We start from the raw sequence: 9,966 nt of genomic DNA on the forward strand, positions 1-9,966 counted from the left end.
TCACAACAATGCTAGATGTTGGTGGTAGGGTAATATTTGACAGCCCTGTATGATGATGTGCATGTGTGTTTTTTAAGTTCACAACTTATTCTATACATTTAACATTTATGTATCCTCATGTGTGAATGGTAAACTTCAATTTTAAAAAGTAAAAAAAAAAAAGTTAAAAAAAGAAAAAAATCTAGTGAGATGTCATTTCATACAGATTAGAATGGCCACACAGAGAACCCTGACGACAGAGCGACAGAGCTGCGCCAGCCTGGGCGGCTGAGGAGAGCGGGAGGAGGTGCAGCGGCGGGAAGATGCTGCTCTTTGGCGTAAATTGCAATCGATTAGGGATCGTTTCTCAGAATCAAGTTAGAAGTGAGAGTTCAGATAAGTGAGGCCGCCATTGCTGCTTTGAACACTTCAGAAGGGGAGAATGGATTTATCAGGAGTGAAAAAGAAGAGCTTGCTAGGAGTCAAAGAAAATAATAAAAAGTCCAGCACTAGGGCTCCTTCTCCTACCAAGCGCAAAGACCGCTCTGATGAGAAGTCCAAGAATCGTTCCAAAGATAAAGGGGCCACCAAGGAGTCAAGTGAAAAGGATCGTGGCAGGGATAAAACTCGAAAGAGGCGCAGCACTTCCAGTGGTAGCAGCAGTACCAGGTCTCTCTCCAGCTCTACCTCCAGTTCTGGTTCCAGCACCAGCACAGGCTCAAGCAGTGGTTCCAGTTCCTCTTCAGCTTCAAGCCGCTCGGGCAGTTCCAGCACATCCCGCAGCTCCAGCTCCAGCAGCTCCTCTGGCTCTCCAAGTCCTTCTCAGCGCAGACATGACAATAGGCGGCGTTCCCGCTCAAAATCCAAACCACCCAAAAGAGATGAAAAGGAAAGGAAAAGACGGAGCCCTTCCCCTAAACCCACCAAAGTGCACATTGGGAGGCTCACCCGAAATGTGACAAAGGATCACATCATGGAGATATTTTCCACCTATGGGAAAATTAAAATGATTGACATGCCCGTAGAAAGGATGCATCCACATCTATCCAAAGGCTACGCCTATGTTGAGTTTGAGAATCCAGATGAAGCCGAGAAGGCGCTCAAACACATGGACGGAGGACAAATAGATGGTCAGGAGATCGCTGCCACTGCTGTGCTAGCCCCCGCCTCGGCCACCCCCCCCCCACTCCCCCCCCCCCCCCCCCCCGGCGTTTCAGCCCTCCCAGGAGGATGCTGCCACCACCTCCCATGTGGCGCAGGTCACCCCCACGAATGAGGAGAAGGCCCCGCTCTCCAGGCGCAGGTCTCCTGTGCGCCGGCGATCCCGGTCCCAGGCCGCCGCCGCCACAGAAGCCGCTCCAGCTCCAGCTCCTCGCGGTAAAGCAGGGCCGGCCGCAGAAACCCCACCCCTGAAACTTCCACCCCATCCCACTTCAGTTTTGTCACTTTTCTAGGCAAAGGAGACTGGGTAGGAAAGGAAATCCCTGGCCCAGGGCAGGCTTCTAAGGCAGTGGTTTCCTCTGGAGGGAGCCTGGCCTGCAGAAGTGTAGGTTTGGGGGGGGGGGGGTGCGCCTTTAAGGAGGCCCCCCGGGGTTCTGGCGGGACCGCTCCCCAGCTCCCCATTGCCCACTTCTGGAGAGCGTCAGTCCAGAGGCAGAGCCAGCCGCCACCACAGGCGCAGCCGCAGGGTGTTGGCGCTGCCTCCGCCTCGGCCGCCTCTCCTTTCCCCAAATGGCCTGGGCCTGTGCCGGCCTGGCCGTGCCCCTCGCGGGTCCTCCAGGAACACAGGCGCACACCTGTGCAGCCGCCCTTCCTGCTGGCCCCGCCCACAGTCCCTGTGCTTCAAGTGGCCCCCGACCCCGTGGGCCCGAACACCCCAGGAAGAGCCCCTATCGCCCTGCATTAGTTGGCGGGAACGTTTCCTTCCGTGTGCTCACGCACAGCCCCCCTCCTCTGAAATCGGTGAGCAGCTGGAGAACCAGCTGGGCAGCTTGTCATGGAGCCACTGCGGCCAGCGGTCCTGGCGGTCGGTCGTGACGGTCTTGCAGGTTAACTTTGCAGAGTGTACATTGCTTTTTTGGCTTTCATTGTACAGTCAGTACTATAAAGTTTGTTTTGATTTTTGTAACTTTGTAGCATTTTAGAGGATGTTGTGTTTGTACTTTGTTGTGTAGAATGAAAGGGTTGTACTGAATAAACCTAAGGTTAGAAAGCAAAAAAAAAAAAAGAATGGCCACACAAAAACTACAAGTGTTGGAGAGGAGGTAGAGAAACAGAAATCTTATTCACTATTGGTAGGAATGTAGAATGGTGCAGCCACTTTGGAAGACTGTTTGGCTGTTCCTCAGGCAATGAAATACAAACTGGCATATGATCTGGCAATCCCACTTCCAGGTCTATACTCAGAACTGAAAGCAGGAACTCGAACAGACATTTGCACACCATGTTTATAGCACCATTTTCACAATTGCCAAAAGATGGGAACAACACAGGTGAATCAACAGATGAATGGATAAACAAAATGTGGCATATGCATACAATGGAATATTATTTAGCTGTAAGAAGAATGAGGTCACAATGCATGGAACAACATGGATGAACCTTAAGGACACTTTTTTGAATAAAACAAACCAGACTCAAAAGGGCAAATTTTGTATGATCTCACTAATATGAACAAAATATAATGTGCAAAGTCATTTGAGTTAATAACTAGATGAAGTTTGGGGGTGGATTCTTTTTGAGGTAATGAAAATGCTCTGATATTTATCGCGGTGATATATGTACAATTCTGCGATTATACCAAAGGGCATTGAATGTACATTTTTGGATGGATTATATGAATATATCTTAATAAAATTGCTTAAAAAAAGGAAAAAAAAAATGAAAGTGAGATTAAGACCTTCCCAGATAACCAAAAGCTGAGGGAATTAATCACCACAGACCTATCCAGAAAGCAATGTTAATGATAGTTCTTCACTTTAAAAGGAAAGGACACTAGACAGTAGACTGAAGCAGCATAAAGAAATAAAGATCTCTGGTAATGGTAATCACATGGGTAATTATAAATGCCCGTACTATTGTATTACATTTGGGGTAACTATATTTTTTACTTCTTACAGAATCTAAAATGCATATCTATAAAAATTAATGATAAATCCATGGTTTTGAACACACAATTTATAATGATATAATTTGGGACAAGAATATCATTTTTACTCACTATGTAATATTCTTTTTTATGATAAGCATAATTTGACTGATATATATTTAGATTTCAAAATTTTTCAGTTTTCTAAATTATGTTGAAATAAATATCCTATTTCACTTATCAAATTATTTCCTTTGGATAATTTCCTGGATGAAAATAAAGAATATATAGTCTTTAAGTTGTGCCACCTATTGTCAAATTGCTTCCCAAGTGTAGCTACATGGATCTTTGTGCTTACTAATAGTTCTAATAGTTTATGAACACAGCTCTTTCCCCACACCCTTCTTATTTTTTTCTTCTTTTCTAATTTAATATGTAAAAATGCAATCATTATTTCAACTGATATTTCTATGAAAGCACAGAAGGCATATTTATTTTATCAGTTATGCCACAATTGTAAGAAAACTTGTTTTTGATGGCAAAAATCAAGATTCACAAAGAATCTTGTTCATGCTGGAACAATAAACTCAAATAAAATGAATTTTAATAGGTATGAGAGTAAGTTAATATATTTTAATTAACCACAGAAGAACAAGATGGAGAAGGTGCTCTTAACAAAGGAAACATTTTCTTTTTCTTGAATAAAAGTCAGCTTGAGCCAGTGGTGAGATGTACCTTGCAGTCACTTCAGTGGAAACTTAGTTTCCATTAATAGACGCACAAGGTCCAGGACAAGGATGGCCCCTCAAAACACTGAAATAGTCAGGCTACATCTGAAGTAGTATGTTCAATCTAACATTTTAAAAGTCCCACTGACTATGATGCCCCCAAAATTCATGGGCCAGCAGACTAGAGACTCTATAAAACAGATCACATGAAGAATAGTTGAAGGGACCAGAAATATTTAACCAAATAAATCAAATTTAAGATGGTTGGGGATGGGATAAGAATGGAGTGGGAGGGCATGGGGATATGTCTTTAAATATTTGAAGAGTTGTCATACAGGCAAGGATAAGATTTATTCCATACCGCAACAGAAGGCAGAATACTAAGCAGTGAATAAAGGTCAACATCGGCAGATTTTATCTCAATACTAGGAAGAAACGTCTAATGATTAGAGATGCTCAGATGTGGGATAAAATTGGCAGGCCAGTTTTTCTTTCTGTTAAACAAACATTGAGTCACGCTCAGCAGTTAATCATTCAAGTACTTTCTAAGTCACTGCTTTGTCCTAAAAGCTATGCTTGTCCCACTATACATAGAGGAGAGGAGGTATAGGGAAAAGAGTACACAGTTGGGCTCCTTTGCCTGTGCCCTCTACACTTGGCAGCTTTCTCAGATCCTGGGAAGTGTCATTCATTTTCTGTTCAGGTCTCTGCCTTCTGGTGTTTTATGTTTGTTTTTTTTTTGTTTGTTTTTAGTATCTTGTATTTTAAACTCTTTTCTGAATTCAAAATATTTTCCAGCATTAACCTAGTGTCTGCTTGTGATCCAGCTCAGCCAAAACCATTAAAAACACAAAAATAATTCAAATAATCCTCCATTGCTCTAGTTAACGTTATCGCTTCTTCCAGCAAGCCTTTATGAAATTTGTACTAACCAGACATGCCTGATTTTCTCCCCAACACACTAAGCAAGAGTTCTCTGAGGTATACTCTCTTTCACATTTCTTCCAGGAACCTACTTCCTACGCCCAGGCTAGTTGCCATATATACAACCATGGATACTAACCAAATTATGTATGAGAAAAAGAAATATCTTGGTTGACCCTATGGACCTTTGTGCTCTTTGAAGTATACAGGTAGTAAATCATGCTTTTTAGGCAAAATTGTATCCTGGGAGGAATCACATATCCTCTTCTTTCAATAAAAGGGGATGACAATATTTTCCATCAATATTAGGCCTTTTTATTACCTTTAAGATTTTATTATTGAAACATTTTATCATTCAAAAATAGCTTTTCTCAGGTGTACTCAGTGGTTGAGTACTTACTTTGCATGTATGAAGTCCTGGGTTCAATCCCAGGCACCTCCTGAAAAAAAATAGCTTTTAAATAATAGCCTTCAAAACTGCTCAGGGATCTTCAAAGCATGTTTTGGGTCCTTGGGACTTCACCTTCCTTGGTATCTCCTGGAACCTCTCAACTACAAGCCAACAGATGACAAGTACATATGCACGGAGTGAGTGCTTTCAGGTCATTTCTACAAGAGGCAAAATGAATGAGAGAGCTGGTATTCCCATTGATTTGATCTATGTAAAGAGCCAAACCAAACTGTTTAATGTATGGAAGTATGGAGTAACTTTCTGAAAACAGACCCACACATGAAGTAAAATCAGCAAAATGGCATTCTTTCAGTTGTACCTAATCGAAGAAATAGGAAATAGGAAATAGAGAAAGGACAACCCCATTTTATAAGCAGATGAGAGTCCAAAGTTTATTTAGAAATAGAATGTTTTCTCATAGGAAAACTGTATATAATATACACATATTTCAGACAAATAATATACACATATTTCAGGCAAATCCACAATAGGTTTATTTAACATACTTTGAACCTGGATGTGATCCTAGTATATTATAAAATTAAAAATAGTAACTAAGATGCTTTCAACACTCACAATAAGCCTGTTATTACCTCATTTAACTTGTTTTTTATTAACAACATACTTTTATCTAATATAATGCAGAAAACCTTATTAAATTTCCAGGAATTTTATACACTCTTTAAATATTCATATCACCTCATTTAATCTTTATAATACTATGCATTACATATTATTTTGTAATAACAATAATTATCTCCAATATGTTAATGGGAAAACTTAAGCTCAAGCTATTAATTGTTGGCAAAGGTCTTGAGCCAGGTATTTGGACGGCAGAAACCCATTACCTTAACCACTGCACAGTACTTCTTCCAATCTATTCCCCGTCTGTCAGTTCCAGAGACAACACATCCTGAGTTCCAACTAGAGATACCAAGTACCCCTCACCTCCACAGGCCTAAAACCAGACAGAATGTGGATTCCACCTGTGCCCAGCTAGCCCAGCTACTGAGCAGCGATGATGGGAATTCCCCTCTTCAGAGCCAATTATTTCTGGGAAAAGTGCTAATAAATTGTACATAAAATAAGAGGGTAAAAATGTAAAGAGGAGAGAAGCTATCTCAGGCTGTTGGGAGGCAAATCCCAAGTAGCAAATGCTGCCAGGAGATAAGGCCTTACAGGAGGAATCTCAGCTGCTTCTTCAAAAGGCAATTTATAAACTGTGTGACCAAAGTTAAGTCAGGAACTGCCTGCACCCTAAATTCCATTTAGGCCTCCTAAATTGTTTCTGTTACATTCTGCCGGTGGCTTTATGGAGATTACACTCGATATTGTAACTGGTAAAGGAATTAAGACCTGGGGATAGGCCCAGCTCTGACGAAATCTCTTTCCTGAATGTTTGCTTAATTTTTAAAATTGAAGAAGTTTGGACAAGAATAGGATCTCTAAGATCTATTCTAAAAGCACTTACTTTTAATTATCTTCCTAAATAGTGCTGCCAAGAACCAACAAATATAAATTATAAACACAGGATGAACTAGGAAAACTGGGAGGGGGAGTGTCCTTCTTCCAAGTGAGCTTGCAGTCACTTTACAGTCAGCTGGAGAGCATTTTCCTTTTTTTAAGACTTGTTAAACAAGTCATTCAAGTTTGTCTCTTCTTAATCTACTACAATAAGATTTCTATTCAGATAGAAACATCCTTATCTTTAGAAAAATTCAAATGCCTGGATGTGAAATATTTAAAGGAAAGTTTAGAGGGAATAATAGTTAATATATGAAATCAATTAGCATTCTTGTCTAACCACCAGTAATGGAGATTTCACCTGCTGCTAATGTTCTTTTTGGTTTTAGAAGCAACTTTCTGAGAATGCAAATGGTTTGAGGGAGAATAATCTGTTAAGAGCAATTCACACAGAGAAAGCACAACCAGAAAAGCTTCATGAATATGAATGAGCAAAGTCAGAGGTGTATGAATAATCCAAATGGGACACTACTCTCCTTAAACTTTGGAAAATTTGAGGCAGCAAAAAAAGTATTTTTCTACAGTCTGATAAGCAGTCAATCCTCAATTAAATAAGCAGGTCAAAGAAGAGAGCAATTGAAAAATGGGAAAATACAGAGCATGGAGAAGTATTATGCCTGTTTATGTGATCTTACTAAAGTGGAAAGAGTAAAGTAAAGACATGAGATAGACTTAATGACATTTGATTTAATTTGTTAATGCTTTACCAGAGGGGTAGTCTTTGTATGGACATATTTTCTAAATAAAACATGGATAGGAATGAAGAGACAGTAAATGATAGAAATGTCCCTCTGCATTCCCACCCTCCCAATTCAGGTTAAAAGAGCATGCTATTTTTTTTTTTTTTAAGTTTTTCCTTAGGTCAAAATCTGTATTTTATGGAATAAATTTTAACTTTCTGAATATTAATGCATAATACTTAAGTATTATTCACTCATTTATTCAACAAATATTTACTGAATGTCCCCTATGAGCTAAGCATTGGGTATATAATAACTACCATCATATGAACACATACTATGCACCCATTATATGCATTAGATTATTTAATTCTCACAACAAAGGTGCAAGTGAGACATAATAGCTCCTCTTTAAAGTAAAGTGAAGCTCAAAAAGATTTGTTAACTTTCCCAAGTTCTCATGCTTACGTACAAAGGAAGCAGGTTCGAAACCCAAGTTTGATTCGAAAGTCCATGATCTTTCCAAAATGCCAGTGTCACTTACAAATGACTATAAGGACATACAGGACTCAGACTCTGCTCTAGGAGTTTATGACCCTAGCGGAGACAGTTGGTAACTGCATCATTATAACAGCTCAATTTGATAGCTTTGAAACCACAGGCATTGTTTTTGTCAGGCTTCAGTTTCCTCATCTTTAAAATGGGGGATAATGTGTGGAGCTGGCCCATGCACAGTGTTGATGTGCGCAAGGAGTGCCCTGCCACGCAGGGGTGTCCCCCGCATAGGGGAGCCCCATGCACAAGGAATGCACCCATAAGGAGAGCCACCCAGCGCAAAAGAAAGTGCAGCCTGCCCAGGAATGGTGCCACACACACGGAGAGCTGACACAACAAGATGACGCAACAAAAGAAACACAGATTCCTGTGCCTCTGACAACAACAGAATCGGACAAAGAAGAAGACGCAGCAAATAGACACAGAGAACAGACAACCAGGGCGGGGGGTGAGGGGAGAGAAATAAATAAATTAATTAATCTTTTTAAAAAAATAAAATGGGGGATAATAACAAACCTGCATGTGGTGGATGTGAAGACTAAGTGAGACAATAAGAGTAAAATTTTTATTTTACATCCTAGTAGAAGAAAGCATTCAACAAATGTTAGCTATTATTCTAGTGCAGGATGAATGGAGAACCTGCAGGGCTTATGCAGGAGTACCTATCCTAGGCTAGTGTATGTGTATGTTCAGAGAAGAAATATATGATTATTAAGTCTCTGTATAACTTCCCTTCTGAAATTGCTGTGATTTCTTATTACTTGAGATCCAGGTACAATTCTCACAGCCTACATACTCAGATTAAAAGAAAATGCAAAATTTTCTTTTAAATGACTTCAAATTTAAATTTTTCTACAAATGGACTTATTTTCTTCTCAAGCCCCAATATTCCCCTGATGGCATGAAAACTTAATTGACTCACTTCTGGATAAAACTTAGACAAATCCATGGATGTCTTGGTCAATCAGAGTCTTCATAAAGTTCAGTCCTCCTAAGTTTTATCCTTCTTTCTGTTCCTTTCTATGTTTCTGGGGTGTTGGGATGTTGGCTCTTGATCCTTGACGTCTCTTCCCTGGTGTGGATATGTGAAATTCTACTTGATAAGGTCAAATGCTAAGCCTTGAGTGCCTTTACTCCTTGAGTATTTTGAGGTTAAAAACCCTATTCCAGGGAAGCAGATGTGGCTCAACTGATAGAGCATCCATCTACCATGTAGGAGATCCAGGGTTCAAACCCAGGGCCTCCTGGCCCATGTGGTGAGCTGGCCCACGCACAACGCTGCCATGTGCAAGGAGTGCCGTGCCACACAGGGGTGTCCACCATGTAGGGGAGCCCCACACGCAAGGAGTGTGCCCTGTAAGGAGAGCCACCCAGCATGAAAAAAGTGCAGCCCACCCAGGAGTGGTGCCACACACATGGAGAGCTGACGCAGCTAGATGACACAACAAAAAGAGACACAAATTCCTGGTGCTGCCAAAAATGCAAGCGGACACAGAAGAATACACAGTGAATGGATACAATGGAGCAGACAATGGTGGGGGGTGGGGGAGGGAAGGGAGAGAAATAAATAAAATAAATCTTAAAAAAAAAAACAAAACCCTATTCCATGAACAGAATACTTGGAAGGTTCTCCCTGCTACCTATGCTACCTAAATAAAGGGAAAGAATTGCTGAACAAAAATAAAACCTGTTACCACTTACTTCAAAATATTACCCTACCATATAGGAACAGAAACCTACCTAAATTAATTTGAGTTTTATTTTTAAAAAGGCAGCTTATTTTAGGATATAGGAATTTCATACGTTTCAATATCAAGAAGGACAGGAAAGCTGGAAGTCTTAGAATATGAAAAACAAAACCTCAAGGTACAAATATGCTCTTAATATCTGTCTCTCTCTTCCCCACTCCTTCTCCCTCTGCTTAGGACTTCATGATTTTTCTCTTTTCATGCCTCTTCCTGTGAGTCTGCTCTATTCTTCTGTCTCAACTTGCTTCATTAGTTGAACCATCTTGAAAATGATCCCCAAACAATAGTC

At 40.6% G+C, this 9,966-nt stretch overlaps 1 pseudogene; it reads left to right on the plus strand.

The window, feature by feature from the left end:
* Window positions 1-247: 247 nt before the first annotated feature.
* Window positions 248-1,432, plus strand: LOC101412648 (RNA-binding protein with serine-rich domain 1-like; annotated as a pseudogene).
* Window positions 1,433-9,966: the final 8,534 nt, after the last annotated feature.

The sequence above is a fragment of the Dasypus novemcinctus genome, chromosome 1 (genome assembly GCF_030445035.2).
Source record: "Dasypus novemcinctus isolate mDasNov1 chromosome 1, mDasNov1.1.hap2, whole genome shotgun sequence".
Lineage (NCBI taxonomy): Eukaryota > Metazoa > Chordata > Mammalia > Cingulata > Dasypodidae > Dasypus > Dasypus novemcinctus.